Source organism: Callospermophilus lateralis, chromosome 4 (genome assembly GCF_048772815.1).
Source record: "Callospermophilus lateralis isolate mCalLat2 chromosome 4, mCalLat2.hap1, whole genome shotgun sequence".
Classification (NCBI taxonomy): domain Eukaryota; kingdom Metazoa; phylum Chordata; class Mammalia; order Rodentia; family Sciuridae; genus Callospermophilus; species Callospermophilus lateralis.
The window spans coordinates 112,346,495-112,365,381 of record NC_135308.1 but is presented as its reverse complement, the minus strand read 5'-3'; the positions used below and the strand labels follow the sequence as shown (position 1 = coordinate 112,365,381).

At 37.9% G+C, this 18,887-nt stretch overlaps 1 protein-coding gene across 3 annotated transcripts in view; it reads right to left on the bottom strand.

Annotated features, from left to right (window-relative positions):
- Positions 1 to 18,377, bottom strand: part of Slc16a7 (solute carrier family 16 member 7) — a 168,459-nt gene extending 150,082 nt beyond the window's left edge. For 2 of the 3 annotated variants that reach the window (XM_076854800.1, XM_076854799.1), the window contains exons 1-2: positions 18,300 to 18,377; positions 14,146 to 14,279 (exon numbers count right to left, since the gene is read on the bottom strand). The gene's annotated coding sequence lies outside the window, so the exon portion shown is untranslated. Of the gene's footprint in view, positions 1 to 14,145; positions 14,280 to 18,127; positions 18,279 to 18,299 lie in introns of those variants that run through there. The other variant, XM_076854801.1, reaches the window with a different exon arrangement.
- Between the last annotated feature and the right edge of the window lie 510 nt (positions 18,378 to 18,887).

Genomic DNA, 18,887 nt, shown 5'->3' with positions numbered 1-18,887 from the left:
ATAATAACTAAAACCTATAAAATATCACTTATCTGAAATAAATTCTCAGAATATGATTTTAACTGGATAATGATACTACAAAATATGCTGTTAACTGTAATAATATAAAAGAGTTCTAATTACCTTTAAATTATGAATGTTAAGAACACTATGGAAATAAGTTGCATGTATCATAGTTCTCATATAAAGGGCTTCCTCCAGAAATGATAAAATTTCTTTAATTTCTATGAACTATACTTTTCTCCAGAATAAAAAGTGACTTAGTTTGGCTTCCTCATTCTTTTGAACCTTCCTTATTTTTACTCTCATGAACAGCTGACTTGAGACAATTAAAAAATTAAGGAACAGAGACAAGCTGAGTCTTAAAAAGATGATAGGGTTATTTTTATCCAACTGCAGGAAAATAAAATAACTTAAAATTCAACTAGTAATATTTGCTTTTGGTATTTTTGAAAAGAATCACTCATGTTTTTCATTTAAAAAAATGCCTATTAAGTTTGCAATAATGTGAAGGAAAGAGTCATAAAGAATAAATAGAATTTAGACACTTTAAATGCTCAACCCAGAATATGTGAATTGTGTAAGAAATTATTTTTTGTTGTTGGTGTCTTGTTTTGTTTAGTTTTGCTCCAAATAAATGATGAAATGCTTTGGTCAGAGCAAAGAAAGGATATCTACAAAAAAATTATGTTATTTAGGTATTATCAAGGCACATCCGCCTTCAGTAAATACTTTAATAAGTGCCTCCAATTCTTGTTTCGTGCCAAGTAAAATGCCATACAATGAAACGCCTACTCTATTTAAACCTAAAGGTTACAGGCCCAGGGTGGTAAAGCAACAAGCCAGTTACTTTAGGCATCATGCTGTTGCTTGTCCTTTATGCTTTTCTTTGTCAGTCTGGCTTCTGGAAACTGTTAGGTTCCCATGACTGTTATTTGTAGTTTCTCCTTCCAGTAAAACTGAAGGGCATTTCAGAGAACAGTCACCAGGTCTTGGCCAGAGTTTATGCCAAGATCCAACAGAGTTAAGTCATAGAGCAGGAACCAGGTCAGGGTGTAAAACAAGGCAACATGCAGATTCTAACAGTCTCCCCTTTGGTCTTTCTGGGACTTGGGAGCTCTCTGGAACAAATTCTAATCTGTTATAAGTAAGATGAATTTAAGAAAACATAAGCAGCTACACAAGTGTCTTCATGTTGATTGGTTCAATATTCAACAACTGGCCAGGTGCAGATTTCTAGCACAATGGTAACATCATCCGTGGCACGCCAAAGTGCATGAAGAGTCACCAAGAGAAGAAGCCTTGTCACTTTACAGGAGTAGTATTGGTTTAATTGTGATTATGCAATGTGTTGGTTTCACAGAACTCAGCATCTGAACTTTCGCCAATCTTGGCACATAAGTCTCTTCACACACCTGTTTTCAAACCTATCACAAAATCCCTCTTACAAGAGATCATAAAGAAACAAAAGGTGAAAGTCAATGTCAAGTGAAGAAAGAGAAGGATTTTATTAGTGATCACTGCCATATTTAAAGCAAAATTATAAACTGAGCATGGTAGCATCTGCTTATATTCCCAGCTATGGGGGGCTGAGGCAGGAGCATTTCAAGTTTTGAGGCCAGCCTCTACAACTTAAGAAGACCCTGTCTCAAAATAAAAAATAAAGGGAAGGGGATGCAATTGAGTTACAGAGAATCTCCCTAGCATGCACAAGGCCCTGAACACAATTCCCATCACTGGAAAAAAGAAAGGAAGGAAGGAGCGAAGGAAACTGAAAATTTATGAACTTTTATCATTATGTGTGTTTTTAGTTTCAGAGTTCTAGGAATTTGAGAGATTTCTCAGGAAAGTAGAAAGGAGAAGGCTGTTGTCTTAGCCTAATTGTACTTCTACAATAAAATCCAACAGACTGGGTAACTTATAAAAGCATTTACTCTTCACTGTCTAGAAACTGTGAAGTCTGAGATCAAAGTACTGACAAGTTCAGTGTCTAGACCAGGCCTTCTGTCCTTCAGTGTCTGGACCAGGCCCTCTGTCCACCACCAATGTGGTGCCCTGCTGCTGCATACTCCTAGGATGGAAGGCTGTGACCTCTTTTGGCAGAAGACAGAAGGGCAAGAGGCTCCAAAGCAGCATGGGGCCTTAATTCTACCCATGAAAAAAGGAACCTCATTACCTAATCACCTTTTAAAGGCCACATTTCTTAATGCTATCACATGGACTATTAAATTTTAACATATAAATTTTTGGAGCAGACACATTTAAACTATTGCAGCTGGATAAGAAAACAATACATTATTTTTTAAAAAGGTTGATTGTATAATAAAATAAAGAATCATGGCACTACAATCATCTTATATTATACCCTTTAATAACACGATAGCACAGATAGCACATCCAAACCACTTCCTTTGGTTAATGGTTTGATTACAAAACATGGTCCTTTTCAGAAACCAAAATAGTCCATGTAAAAGTGTTTCTCACCCCAAGAAACTGGGAATATATGCTGCTTAAAGACCCAAATGGACTTTCTATTTGAATATTGTATTTAGCTTAGTAAGAAACTTAACAAGATTGTTAATGGTAATCCTAGCATCTTTTCAACTGTAATCTCTAATTGAATTTTTATGAAAGAAGTCTTATGCACTCAAGACTATCTGATATACATATTCCCTCTTGTTTGAATTACTGGCTTTTGATTCTTGGCTTCAGAAAGTTACTGCTCAAATAATATGGATTGTTTGAAAAATACATGATCTATGTTCTTGACCAGTCCATAAAGGCATCCAATTAAATATGGATTATTTCCTGTGTTCCTCATCAACTCTCCCTATAAAACATTCAGGGAGTAGGATGTACCTTTTACTTGATCACTTTCTTGATTAGACATCTTTTTGATGTCAAGAAAGAGCTATTTTAATTGCAATGCAGGAATTAGATTCTCTTGTCAACAATGAGTTCCACCAACCTTGTAAGAGTATTTAATACTACAAAACCTTGCTGCAGATTAAATGTTTATGTCCTTTTGAAATTCACACATTGAATTCTCACCTCCAAGATAATGTCATTAAGGAGTGAGGCCTTTAGGAGGTAAGTAGGTCATGAGAATGGAGCCTTCATGAATGGAATTGCTACATTTATAAGAGATCCCACATCTACCAAGTAAGGTGACAGAAGACACCTGTCTATGAACCTGGAAGTGGTCCCTTACCAAACATGAAATCTTCCAACACCTTGATCTTGAACTTCCCAGCCTCAAGAATTGTGAGAAATAAATTTTTGTTGTATATAAACCACTCAATCGATAGTGTTTGGTTACAACAGCCTAAACTAAGACAAAACTTGGTAAACAAAGCCCAATGTTGCCTAACTGAAGTGCCTCACATGCAGAAAACATATTATCTCAATCATGTAGTATGAAATTGCATATTGTTATAAAAGAAACACATTTTCAAAGATGTATGTTAGAATTTCATAAGAGCACCCTCTTCAGGGTTCTGATCACAGGGCTAGCATTAATACCTAAATTGTTTACAATGAGAGACCTCCTAAATTGCTTTGAAATAGGTTTAATGGAGTTTTACATTGAATTTGAAATCATAATGAAGTTCTGGGTAATTTAATGAAACAATTATTATTAAGATGTTTTTAGAAATGGATAGTCTTCTTATTAAGGTATAATTGGAGTTGACTGTACCTGTTTGATAAAGTATATTCAAATACTTGGAAAGGAGTAAAACAATATTCAGATTTCAGTGATTTAAGCAAAGCCTTAATTTAATAATTTTATCGATTTCTACCTGATTTGTTGGTACTGACATTAGTCTCAACATGCAATATATAGAATTAAGATTTTTGGAAAAAAAGATTATGAGTGTAGAAGAGTGTAAATAACACATTGCCAACATATTTATTATTCTTTGAGGTTTTTTCATTTGTTTGTTTCTTGGGGAAGATTTCCAGGTATGATTTTGACATTTTGACATTTAAAAGTATGATTTTTTAGGAGTGTATTTTTTTTAAATGAGCACATTTTAAAAGAATAGGATCCTAAGTATGTATGTATCATTGTCCCCATAATTTAACTCTCTCATGAAATGTGTGTGCAAAAGCAAAGGGGAGCTCCCAGTTTACATGAGAAGATAATGTGAAATACCAAAGAATGAGTGGATTTTGGAAATAGAGTCATGTTACCTAACCCATCCAAGCCATCCAAGGCTACATTTCCATTCTAAATTGGTGATGAAAATGTCCATCCTATAGGAATGTTCAGAATATCAGATGACATTCGGGATTACACTAAGTGATCCATGTAAAAGCCCCACGAACCTGTGTCTGTCACACTGCCTTGCTAATACCTTTGTTAATTCCAAAAATCTGGGTGTGTAAACCATCTTGAAAATCTCTCAGACACCAAAAGAGTATCAAACAATTTTGCTTTTAAATTTAGATTTTAAAGACTAACAAATCATTATCTGAATGTAGAGTTGAACAGATATTAAGTATTATTGCTTCAAGACAAGAACCTATAAGATAAAAAGACTAATAAAATGTGAAATAATTCAAAATAGCTTATGGACTAAAAGAGTTGGTTCAGACACTCACTCTTAAATGAAAGTTATAGACCAAATACCAAGTAAATTTGATAATACACACTGAGGTATCCCAATGAATAGTCATAATTAAATTTCTAAATTGATGATACTTTCAGAAGTGTGTCTTTCCTTTTCGGGGAACTTTTGAAAACAAACAGATCCAGGTTTCTTAGGGAGAGAGAATAATAAATTTTCGCTATTAATAAAAATCACATGAAAATATAAAAATCCATTATTTTGTCACTGAAGTATATTTTCTCAAATTAATAGTATGTTACTTTAAAATGAATGATGAAAAATAAAATAATTTTTGTGTGACCTCTAGATCTGATGTCTGTGAATCCTTCTGTATCAGGTCATTACTGTGTGTAATTAATGTTCTCCCAAGGCACAGTAGCCAGGCTACTCTCCACAGAGATGCTAATGTGGCCCATGAGGGACAACATACTAATATTTTCTTACACTCCCTGTGGCTTCCTCTGAGTCATTTACTTTTTTCTATCCCTTATTATTTTGCCATATCTATTAGTGAATTGCAAATTGTTCTATAGTATCTGCTCCCTTGAGTTCAGAAAAAGAAAGTGGTATGGTAGTCACCCTCAGTCAGTTTTACTTTTCAGAATTTCAGTTACCAATGGTCAACCATTGTTTGTAAGTGTTGAATGGAAAGTCCCAGAAATAAACAATTCATTATTCTATGCAGTATTTTCTAAGTAGAGTGATAAACCCACCCAGGACAGGAATCGACCCTTGGTTCAGTGTATCCTTGCTACATGAACTACCTGTTCCTGAGTCATAGTAGCCATCTTGGCTACCACATCAACTATTGGCAGTAGTGCAGTGCTTGTTAATTCTTATTTCACTTAATAATGGCCCTAACATGCAAAAGTTATGATGCTGGCAGTTCAACTACACCAAAGAAAATCCATAAAATCCTTCTTTGAAGTGAAAGGGACAAATCATAAGTATATATGTAGAGGAAAAATCAGAGTACATATGAGATTCAGTATTTTCCTTGGTTTCAGCCATCCATGTCTTGGAATATATCCCTGGGGATAAGGATGAACTACTGTTACTAAGTTTCATTGATTCCTATCTTTCCTCTGAAGCAGTTCTTGATTTAGGAAAATATACTCAGCTCTTTATAGCTGCCTACATCAAAGATACTATGAAACAGATCAGTGGAACCTATATAACTATTAGGAAGGGAGACAACAGGAAAAGATAGAAAAAGGAGGAAAACTACAAACAACTGAACATTAAGAGGCAAAGCATAGAGTAACAAGAGAAAGAAATTGAGTTTCACACACACAGAGTTCTGGTCCCATTATAAGTTAATATTTTCTTCAGGCCTGATGTCACACACATGTAATCCCAGCTACTCAGGAGGCTGCAACAGAGTAGCAAGTTCAAGGCCAGCCTGGGAAAGAAACAAAAGACCCTGTCTCAAAATAAAAAATAAAAAGGGCTGAGGACAGACCAGTGGATGAGTGCCCCTGTGTTAAATCTTCAGTATCACACACCCACACACACACACACACACACACAAAAAAAAAAAAACGGACAGTATTTTCAATAAAAATTTGCAGAAGCATTTGTAGTAAAGACTGACTCAACTTTTTAATATATGGCACAATGCTCTGAATAGAAAAAAACTTGGTCACATGATAGAACAAATTGGAATATTCACTTTTTAAAAATTTCTAAAAGTATATTTCAATTTATATACTAGCTTTAAAAGTATGTGATTCTCAAGGAGTCAATTTCTTGGTCATGTTGTATAAAGAAGGTTTTCTTACTAGTTTTGTGGTTTTATGCCAATTATTTTCTTCTATCTATTCCTCAGTATTCTCTTATCAAATGGGAATAAGAGCATAAGCTTCATTGGCCTATTTTAAGTTTCTAATGGGATAAAGTATGAAAAGCTCTTGTCATAGTGCTAGCACTTAGTTGTGCGTTCAATATCTAGTATTTATTTCATTGTAAGTAGTGATTAGAAAAAAAAATGCTGGTGTTAAGCCCATTCATCCCTCAGTTTATGAAAATAGAAATAAAATGGAAGGAAAAAGTGGTCTCTGCCCTCAACATAAAATAATCAATTTTATCAAAGTAATAAATCTACTAGATCAGGGATTTTTCACATGACTCTACACTTTAGCATCATGAATTGTTAAGTAAAAGAGAGCTCCTAAATAGTCCACCAGTTGAGTCAAATGTTTCATCAAGTTTAAGGATCAGTGTTCTGGATGAATGCTCTAAAAAGTACATTGGTTTTCACATTATATTATGTATATATGATTCTTATACTTAAGCAGACTTGTATTTATAGATGTTTGCTTTCCATTTTGAGTTTTATGGCACTTACAAGAGGCATCTCCTTTCTTCACTTAACCAAAGACTCTCCATCTTTCAGCTACAAATCAAATTCTATTTCGTTAATTAAAGCCTTCTTTCACGCCTTCATCACAAAACAAAATGTCCCTCTTTCTAAATCCTAGAGCATGGTCAACACATATTTTTCTCTAAAGTACCAAATGGTAAATATTTTAGATTTTACAGGCTAAGTCAGAACTACTCAACTTTACTGTAGCAGGAAAGCAGTTACAGAAAAAAAATGGAAAGAAAGAGATATAATTGTATTCCAATAATACTTTTATTTAATAAATGCAGCAAACTGAATTTTTATTCTCCTATCTGTAAAGGAATATTATCATGAATCATGTTGGTGAATATTTATGTTTTAACATGAACAAATATCTGTAAAGTCAATATAAAGTTTTTCTATTTGTGGCAGCTTTTAAATGTGCTTATATGCACTATTATATCTAGGTGGAAACTATGGAATTCTTATCTTAAAATTCACTTGGAATATACTCCAAACTGACACTACTAACTCTGTAGCTAAGTGAAAAGTTCATCACTTAAATACTTTTGCAGCATTGATGTCAATATGTGAGTGTTCTTCTATATGTTCAGAAGCCAGAATTTTGTATATATTGGAAAGATGCACATAATTGTAAAGTCAACACATTATTTGTTTTCTGAACCTCCTACTTGGTTCTAGTGGTAAACTGAAATATTATAACCCACAAATACTTGTGCAGAAAAATAAAATTCCCTGGGGATAAGGAAAGTCTTCCTGAAAACACACCAAATACACAGGCAGGATAAGAACAAAATGACTGTGTTAGCATCTATTGGCTTCCAGCATTATTTATTTGCTCTCCAATGAAAAACTATAAATAGGCTTTATTAACCACTTTCAAAATGAGAAAATTTAGCTCTGGAAATTTAAATAGTGATTTTAGTCAAACAGTTTAACAGTGACTGAGTCAAAATTCATGGAGGTCTACTTGCCTACCCCCAAAGCCTCTGATCTAACAGGACAGATGGAGAGAAAGGGGGAAGTGAGTAAAGCGAGAACTACAGAATGAAATCCACTACAGGGAAACAGCCCTGATGTTCTACAAAAAGTTGCCCCAGAGACACAAAATGCTTAATCTTGCTTACACAAGCTATTAGGTAAAATTACAGAGTTAACCTTTGTGTAAAATTAAGTTGCCTTTATTGAACATTTAACATATAACTCCTTTGATTATTTGTGTGACTGAAGACTAAAAGGGACTCACATTTTTTTTTCAGTCATTTCTCTAACATCTAAACAGTATCTGGAACAACATAGTAGATGAATGCTATTGGTTAAAGCACTGCATTCTCTGGCTTGAAATATGTCAGAGGCTTTCTTCAAAAACCTCCCTTCAGGGGCTGGAACTATGGCTCAGCGGTAGAGCACTTGCCTAGCATGTGCGAGGCCCTAGGTTCAATCCTAAGCACCACATAAAAATAAATAAATAAAATAAAGGTATTGACAACTAAAACTAAATAAAAGATATTTTTTTAAAAAATCCCCCTTCATTGTAGATTTGACATATACTTATCCATGAGAATTCTCAGATCCTACTCTGTTCATCTCTGTTCATATATCTACTCATACCAACAGTCCAGGACATCCTTAGGAGTCCTGCCACCCCATACACATTTACCCCCACCACTCACAACCAGTCTAAGGGAATGACATCTCATATTTATTGTTCTTTAGTCCATAATGGTTCTCCAGCCTCCCTGGGTTCATAAGAGGTCGGTGTTTTCTCTAAGCTTCCTACCTGGTTCTATATACTTAATTCAAATGGTAAGGAAGGTTTATTATTCCTGTCAGAGTGTTTTAACAGACCCACCCTATTATATTTGCCTAGTCTCTTGACTAGTTAAAAATGTTTTTAGATGTTCTCAAATTTCCTTCCTCTAGAATGTCTTAAAATTCACTGAAGCACTAATCATTTGAAAATACTAACAGTGAAAAGTGTATGTGGTTAATAGATTAAAATCCAGACCCCTCCCCTGACAAGATGAGTAACTTTGGGCAAGATATTTTACCCTTGTGTACTACTTCTCTCATCTGGAATATGAGGGTGATAACCATGCTTCCTCTGAATGTTTTGAGGATAAAATTAGTTAAAACATATAAAGTACTAAAAGGATGCCTCACATACAGAAGTGTTCAATAAAGGCAACTTAATTTTTATACAAAGGTTAACTCTGTAACTTTACCTAATAGCTTACTCCTTTGGTCTACTACCTTTAAACTCATTTATCATATACATACATGGTATATTTGTTGTTTTACCTCTGATTCTATTAATCTACAAAGGAGGAGGATAATTTTAATGAATGGCTAATCTCCAATTGTAATCAAAATTTAAAATTAAATTCCCTCTATCTTTTAGTGGTTTCTTCATTTGTTAATTCATTACACAGAGAAAAAATGTTCAGCCCCAAGTTGGCAGAGAGTTTCTTCCAGAGGTGAATCTATATACACACCTTGAATGTATTGCTGATCAGTTGTGTCATGAACAACAGTTCAAATATTTATAGTCACAAACAACCACTGTACTCCAGTAAGTATTCTGTACACTTTTGGACTTTCCTAAAGTCTCCTCCAAAAATGCAACAGCCCTGAAAAAGAATCAGGTCAAATAAAGGACAGGTAGAAAAACTAAATATGTCAAATTGATAAAGAAAATATAAGACATGTGAACTGTCACCATGTATGTACAGGCTGCCACTCAACTGGAAAAGTAATCTATTTCAGCCACAGAGAGCTGAATAAACACCTTAGAACAACAACAAAAAAAAAATGTAGCCTAAATTAGAACTACCTTTAAAAAAAAAATAGGCTGCTTCCATGTGTATACTATGTGTATCCTTAAAATAAACCCCAAATGATGGCTATCAAAGATGCCAAAGATAAAATAGAAACAATACACAAAAGTCAGAACACTCAGATGTGCAATAAATTCCTTGCAATTCCAAAGTCCACCCAACTGCTAAAGGAGGCATGAATATTAACATTTATTATCCATGACATCCAGAAGTCTAAAGTATAGTGAGAAACTGAAGACTTATACAAGGGCAATTATAATAACATGTTTGGAATAACAAAGGTATTACAAATGCAATGTACTGAAATTTTAGAAAACTTTTCTTTTACCTAATGCAGAGGCTTCAGAGGAATTTTTCATATAAGCAGCTCTGAAAGTAAAGTTAAAGTTAGAAATGGAAATAGTAGGAAGTTAGAGCATGTCAATATGAAGGAGTATGACCACAGATGCAGTGCAGGAAATAAAATGAGAATGAATGAGGAACAGAGGACAGTTCAAATTGATTTGCGTAGGGTAGCTGTTGGAGATGGGCCTGGAAAAGCTGTCTGTAGTTACATCACGCAAGCACTGAAATGTTGGTCCTTTGGTGCTAGATCATGGTAGTCATCAAAGTGTTACTAACATAGTAAGGGAGATATGTGCCATAGGAGTGTCTGAAGATAGGTCTATTGTGGATATATAATTGTGAGATAGAAGACTAGAGGGAGGGGGTTCTCTAAAACTTCTAGAGAAGTTTGGTACAAAAATGTTGATACCAACAAAATAAGTGCAGGTTAAAACAAGAAGGAAGGAGACTTAGAAAGTTCAGGTGAGACCACAGGGTGTCAGAGATGTCTGCAGCAAAATAAAGGGAGCTGTCTAGCAGACAACTGGAAATGTCTAGAGAGGCCTAGAGCTTAGGGAAGGTCAGGGCTGAAGACCATGACTTGGAAGTTATTCCTACCAGAAGAAAATGAAAGTCAAGCATTGAGGAATTTCACAATCAACAAAATAAAGACAGAAGAAAAACCAAACACAGAAATTTAGAAACAGATACTCCAGTGAAATGAGAACAGCCAGAGAGGACCAGAAGCATACAGAAGCCAAACAAGGAATTCAAGGAGCAGCAAGTCCCAACTTTGCCAAAAGCTGCTGATAATTCAAAGCAAATGAAGATCTGGAAGCCAGGAGATCTAGGATTATTAAATGTTAATATTTATTATACTTTATAAATAAAAAATTCATCTTTTCAAATCACATTGCTTTCATACTAGATTATTCTTTTTTCCTTCAAGAAAAAACAAATTGATTTCTTTATTTGAGGATTTTCTGATCCCAAGGATAAATTTATGCTGTTAAACATTCTCAATTTGATCATATTGGCCAATATCTAGTGCCATTCTACTCAGAGGCAAATTAAAATGTAGAGGGATTTTTTTTTTTTGTTATAAAGACTGACAGAAAACTACTGGCATATGGAGGTCAAAGGCCATTGTTAAGGACCCAATGTGACAATTATTTGCTTCTATCTCTCTCTTAGAGAGGGCTTCTGTAAAATGGGAAAAAGAATATACATTTCATTGGGCTATTGTAAGTTTTTAATGATCCAAGGTCTGAAAAGCTCTAGTCACAGGGCTGACACTCTTTCCTTCCTTCATTCTTTCTATAAATGTTCAGTAGCACCATGTCCCGGGCTCTGCATTAAGCAATGAAGAGCACAACAGTCTTGGTCCTTGATTCACTTCAGACAAGACAGAAGCTTCATCATGTGGTGGTTAAGTTAGCCACTTTTAGATTTCTAAAGGTATATTCCAATATATGCCTGAGCTCCAGATGCCTCTCATTTTCAGAGTCAATTTTTAGTGACATTGTATAAAAAGGATCTTCTTACTAGTTTTGGTTTTATTCTTCCCACCAACCAAATTTCATATTTTGCCATCCTACCCCCTCAAGGTTATGCTATCAATAGGTGGTAGCTTTTGAAGGTATGTCATAGGCAGTTGATAAATTATTGCTTCAAACTATGTAAAGCCCTGAACAGTGAAACACTGCTCTTGGGAACCCCACGGTGCCAGGGTGCCCTGGGAACACTCATTTGCACAGTGATTCCTGGTGATGGGTGAAATTCTGTGTCTGCCATGGAACTCACTAGTTCAAGAGGCCTTGATTTCAAAACCTCGTCACCCAGAGGGAGGAGGTGGGCATAACTTGCCAAGCCTCATGCAGCTTGTTTTTCCTATCTTTATCCTATTTTCCTCAAGAAGCCTGTCACACTGAAACCCTTTGATGTTCCTATCAAAAAAATAAATAAAAATAAAATGTAGGCTCTTTTTCTTTGTTAGACCCAGGCTCCATCAGAGCTGATCACCCACTGTGCCCCCCGCTTTCAATTAATAAATGAGTTTTTATTTTATTTCTACAATTTTTGATTAATTTTTCTCAGCTAGTTTGCATCCCTCCTGTGCAGTGTACTGATCCCTTGCTGTGCAGGAGGCAGGGGGAGAGGTAAGTAGGTCATGAGGATGTAGCCCTCCGAAATGGGATTCATGCTCTTATAAAGGGGGCTCCTGAGAGCTCTCTTACCCTCTTTCTACCACTTGAAGATGTACAAACCTGCAGTCTGTGCCCTGGAATAAGACTCTCACCACCAGTCAACCATGCCAGTATTCTGATTTCAGATTTCCCAGCTCTAGAACTATGAGGATGAATTTCTGTTGTTTATAAACCATACAATCTTTGACAATTTGTTATAGCAATCTGACCTTTAAGGATAATTATGGATTCCCAGTCTCTCTCTCTGTCTCTCTGCTCTGGTTTGAGATGTGACCCTTTGCCCCCCTATCTATGCCACACACACACACACACACACACACACACACACACTCCTGCCATAATGTGCTACTATCTACCACCCTCACCAAATGTCAAACCAATCCTTAACTCCCTACACCTTCACCCCACCCTCACCCCATCTAATCTTGGACTTTAAATCTTCAAATTGTGTGCTAAATTATAAACATTTTCTCTTTATAAGTTAGCTGCCTCAGGTATTTCATTGTAGTAATGTAAAGCTCACTAATAATGATTCTTCAGCCAACAGCTTTAATCAAAAGATGATTAGGAATCAAGACTAAGTAATAATACATGTCATCTTATTATTAGGTGAGAAAGTAGAAAATGCTTTTTTATAAAACACCAGCATTTTACACAGATCTTTATTTAAACAAATGTTTCACTCGTGTTCACCACTACTACTAAATATTTTCAACTGAAAGTCATTGTTTTAATGCCAAGCATTACCAAAAATTAGTCACTGGTTTCTATAATTAAACCAGAGATATTTTGTGAAACCATCCAAACTGCACAGAACCATTAACAGAAAAATCTTTATACCAGCATCTTATAGCTATCAATCAAATGCCCTGTTGGGTTTTCTTGAACTCCTTAGGAATTTCAATGATTATTAATGAAAACATTTGCAAGAAAGTTTTGGTATTAGGTCAGAAAAACCATTTCTAAAAATATTTGCATCATTTATCAAAACTGAGATTTGTGAATATGTTGAAAGTGTCTCTAGTACCCTCAAGTAAAAATTAGTCCAACTTGTCTAGCTGCACTAGTTTTATTATAATTAAGTTCAATTTGTTTAACTTGTGTTTTTTCCCAGTATTCTTGATTATTTCATATATAAATGCACATTTTTTCCAGTATTCTCAATTATTTCATATATAAATGAACATATCACCCTACATATTTACTAACTGTCAAATATGTTTGGTAAATGTAATTTATTCTTCTAAACAATGGCCTATATTAGGCTATTCTCTCATACTGATATATAAACTGCTGAATATCCCACGTAGGTAGATTAGGCTCCTAGGTTCACCATACAAGGGAGCAATTTAAAAAAATGTTTTTCCTTACAAGTTTAAAAAGAAAAGAATCTATTAATCACCAAGAATTAGTGAGCAATTGTCCTCTAACACATTTCCTAATCACTTTGATCCAAACAGTTTTAAGAAAGCCTGTGACAAACCAGGTTAACCTCTCAGGGGAAGTCCATTTAGTGGTTTATTATGCAATTCCATACTATTATGTCATCTAATGGGAGACTTGAGATTTCAAAGAGTTTTTGAAAATCTGGTCAGAATAAGCCAGTGATCCTTATAGCACCCTAAAAGCCTTTAGGCCAAATATTTAGTAGCCCAAACTAGCAACCATGTATTGAGTTATTTCTAGGCAAGTGCTATTTCACTGACACTATCTCAGTCTTTACAATCAATATGTAAAAGTGGTTATTATTTTCTTTTTTATAGAAGAGAAACCAAATTTAAAGACATTTAGCAACTCACCCTTGATGCTTAAGTGGCAGAGCCGAGATCAGAACCCAGTCGGGCCAGACTTCTGAGTTCCTGCTTTTACCTCTGCCCTGTCCAATGAGCTGGCTTCCTAGATGAATGGTCTCTTCACTCAAAGACCATGAAGCCTAGGAAGAGAGAGAGGATGCTTACCCAAAGAATTATGGTGGAAAGTAAAATCAGAATAAGAGCATCCTAGATCAAGTTACAAGGCAGTTCAGATGAACACAGATTACATCCAGATGTGGGATCTAGGAGGGGGCTTTTTCCTTGAGATGGGTTGGGGGAAAAGGGGTCAAAACAGTAAAGGGCTGCAGTTAGTGATTGCTGCATGCCATTCTATTTTTCAGGCACAGTCTATGACACTTGACAGTGTTTTCTTCTTTGGTGTTCAGGATACACCTACAAGTTCTATCTCCATGCCGAATAAGACAAAGTCAACCAATTTATGAAGTGATACTTAAATTCACAGCCTCTGAATTATTTTTTTTCTATTTCTTAGCCATTTTAACTGGGTTTCTATTTGATGTATATAGACACCTTTTGCTAATTTTTCAGCCCAAAGAGAGTACTTTTCTAATTCACACAAATGGGCTTTAATGGCAACTATCTTGTCCTCAGGGAAGTCTGTGTAGCATTTTCTGTCAGATTCAGAGTTGAAGGCAGAAGAGACTCAGTTTGTTCCTTTTTTATTTCCTTCTCTTCCCCTTTTCCTGCATTTCTGCCTCCCTCACTCCTTCATTCTTTCTATTATAAGATTCCGGTGCTACTGTGTGCTAGGCACTGCACTAAGTGATGAAGAACACAACAATCTGGCCTTGTTTAGCTTTATACAAGGCAGAAGTTGTACTGTGTAGTGGCTAAAGCCAGACAGACCGCCTGGGTGCTGTCTCCCAGGATAGTCACTTACTAGCTGCTATGGTTTAAATATGGTTTGTCCCTATGCAAACTCTTGTTGAGGTTTGGTCCCACCACAAAATAGTCTTCAAATGTAGCAGGGCCTCTGAGAGGCATTTTGGGTCATGGGGACATCACCTTCATAAGGGATTAATACTTATCTCAGAAGAGTGGCTTAGGTCAGAGGGGACTGTATTGGTTGCTGTGACAGTGGGTTGTTACAAGGCCTGTGCTTGGCCTCCTTTGTATGCACCAACTTCCAACTCCATATTTCTGCCATACTGTAACACCAGCAGGAAACACTCCCCAGACAAGAGTACCATACTGTTTGGACTTTCCAATATTGTGAACCAAATTAATCTTTCTTTATCCTGTATATCATCCAGTATCAGGTTTTCTATTATAACAATACAAAATGGACTATGACAAAGTCTGTTCCACAGACACAAGTGCCTAAATTCCTCTTCTGCAAACATGGATATGGACAGACCTACCTTATAGGGGGTTTGTATGCTACCAGAAAGCAGAAATACAGTGTCTGGAATATGGCAAGCATTCTAGAGATTCTAAGTTACCATATTCTTGGGCTTAAGGGTATGAGTGGGTCTATTCACAGTGTCTAAGAATTGAGAGCTTAATCTCCTCTCTCAAAAAGTGGAAATCAATTTAGTGGCCAAGATAATCTTCAAAGAAGGAGCAATCTCCCCTGGGAGCAGGGAGAAAACCTTCAATTACTTGTTTGTACATGGTGGTTCTCAGTGAACAAAACCTTGGGGTGAATACGCAGGTTCCTAAAACAAGGGACCCTTCTCAAATTTTCATTTTGGCAAACCATACAAACATTTCTTAAAACAACTACTGAATTATTTTCAGGTAATTTGGGATGTATCCCTCCCTCACTTAGAAAAGAAAAAAATGAAAAACCAAAAAATAAATGGAATAGGAGGATCAACCTGAATGACTAGATGTGAATTTCTTAACAGTGGAACTCCAATCTCATTCATCTTGGTGATTCCACTAGGATGTTTGGGCTGATGATGATTTTACAGGCTCAAAATAGCTGGCCTACATTTTAGCTATTTCCACTTTCTTTATTCCACACAAGAGGATTTCAGGGTAGATACTAATAATCCAATTTTATGACTAAGGAAAAAATAAAGCCCAGATTATTAAATAAATTACTCACTCTTTCACAAGTGCAGAAATCAGCTCAAATTCTGTGCCTGATTCTACAATTAATTCCCTTCTCCCCTGTGAACTTCTCAAAAACATGTGGTGAAGGAATATAAAATTAAAAGTAAATTCAGGAGACACATTTTTTATTTCAGCTAAGTGATCCAGGAATACAACTGGACTAGGGACATTTCTCTAGTTCACTCTCTGCTCCTTCCCTCTAGAAGGACTCAAGGTCAAAAATGTAAGCCAAATATCATAAAAGACTAAGTAAATATCTAGGAATAAACCAAGCATTTATAGAAAGATTCACAAATTTGGATATTGGAAACTAATGTTAAAATTTCAGAGCATTTAACCACCATCAAAAGTCCTTGGGGAAAAAGAGAAGCAGGTAACTAGACACTGTTATGGTGAATTTTTGCAAAAAGTAGTTTCTGACTTTATGATTTGTTACCCAACATACTGAGTTGACTGCTGTTATAATCTTACTTTCACTGAAATCCTTCAGTTGCCCTCTCACTTAGATTGATTTAAATGTAATGTGTTCAGAAGCAGAAAGTGGAGCTAGGATTGCTTCATCGGGACTAAATATGAGTCACCTTATTCAACCCTCATCTGCCCTGCCCTCTGCAGCCCCCACCCAATTCTGATTTTTCAGCCACACTAGACCAAATGAGCATTTAGTACTTGTGGTTCAAATGACACAGCACATTCAAGCTAACCCGTGTGCTGAAAGTTTGCAACCTTCCGAGCTCTGACTGGGTTTAACCATAAATCCTGTAGTGCCAAGAAAGGGCATTTGTGCCCATGACTTCCTCTTGCCCAGTCTTTTTTCACGACGCGTTTATCATTGCCTGCTATTTTTATTCATCTGCTTCGTCTCTTTTTGGACCAGAGAAAGGAGGAGTACATGAAGTACTAGCTTTCCTATTGCCTCTAATAAGCCTCGCTTAATGCAACCCAGTCCTACTTCTCTAGGAATGGGAGTTAAAGAAACACTTCTAGAAACACTATCCCTAGTTTCCTCTCCTGTGTGTATTTGTGTTTGTGTTTTAATTTCTCTGGGGTGGAACCACAAAATTCCCTTCCCTGACTGTAGAGAGAAAGTGGCCTTGGGCAAAACCGCCCTTCTCAAGGCAGTCAGCAATCCTACCTGGGCGCGCAAGTGGAAGAAAAAAAGGATGGAGAGGGCAGCTGCACTGCAGCATCTGCTGAGGAAGGAGGCAGTTAGCACGTGAGCAGGCTCCAGGGCTTCCAGCATCGCAAGCAACCTGGTTGGGCCTGGCGCCCCAAGCCTGGCGCAGCGGCCCAGAAAACCAAGCATACACAAGAGAGAAGCAAGCCCTTCTCGGCCCCTGGCCCCTGCCAAGTCAGTAGAGCCCTTCTGCTCAGCCACAGGCCTCGCCCGCATCCACCTTTCCATCTGCCTCCACCTCCGCCATGCTTTCAGCATACCGCAACTGAAGCCCCCTGGCATTTAGTCCCTTCCTCCCAGCTCTCTGAGCCCGGATCATCTGCTACAAGAGTAGCCAGCCGCTCCCTGCACGCATTCTCACTACCTGTCTCGACCTACTGCAGCTACGACACCACCCCAAGGTGCTCAGGGGCCCAGGGGCGAGATGCTGGGGAGGCGCGCACCAGGGACACGCCTGACAGGAACCAGATCCCAGAGTCCCGTGGGCCAAGGAGACTGGGCAGTCCCTTGCGGGTCAAGTCTGTCCGAAAACAGAGAGCGCGGGCTGCTCCTGGTCCAAACCACCCAGGGCTATTCTTCCCGGGACCCCGCAGGCCCACCACCCCGAAGTGCTCGCCCCCTGCCGCTCCCGCTCCGCGCTCCGCGCGCCCGGCGGACCAGAGTTCTGCCGCGGCAGCTTCAGGGGTTTTTGCCTATATAAGGGCTCACTGGCAAACTGTGCGTTGGCGCGTTTGTCACAAGCTGGCCATTATTTGTACACACGCGTGCGGCTCCCTGGGCAGCTCCGGTTGCAGACAGACGCACGCTGCCTTCCTCTCCGCCAGCGCCTCCTCCTTTTCCTCCTCTTCCTCCTCCTCCCTTCTATCCGGAGTGTACTTACTTTATCTGATCTCTGGCACAGGGTGGGCGCTGCAGCTCTGGGTCCTCCCCCGCCCAGTCGCAGCCGGTTCGCCTCGCTGTCACCCGGTGAATGGAATTATTTATTTATTTATGTCCCCTGACGTGTCCTCGCCTGCAGCAGCCGGAGGAGGAGGGGGGCAGCGGGCAGGGGAGGCGCGCTGCTGAACGCCCTTGTGGGTGCCGAGGAGCGCGCGCCGGGGCTGGGGATGGGGGGGAGAGTCCGGGGGAGGTTGTGTCAGAGGACCGCCGGGAGCAGGGTGGGGTGCAGCTGGGGCGGGGGAGGGGGGGGCACCGCCCGGTGACGGGACTGAGCATGCTCCAAGCCGCTGTCAACGCTACGGACCCTTTCTCTATGGCTTGAGTAACTCCACTTCGGATTTTAGTTGTGACCAAGTGAGATCTTTTGTTCCTGATCAGCCCTCTAGTGCTTTAGGCGAAGGACTTTTGGGCTTAACCTATGAGACAGGTGTGGTAGGCCTGTTTAGATACCCCCAGGGAAGTGTGCAACCTATTGGAGAGCAAAGTGTGCAAAGCAGACATGAAGAATGAGAGAAATTAGAAGATCATG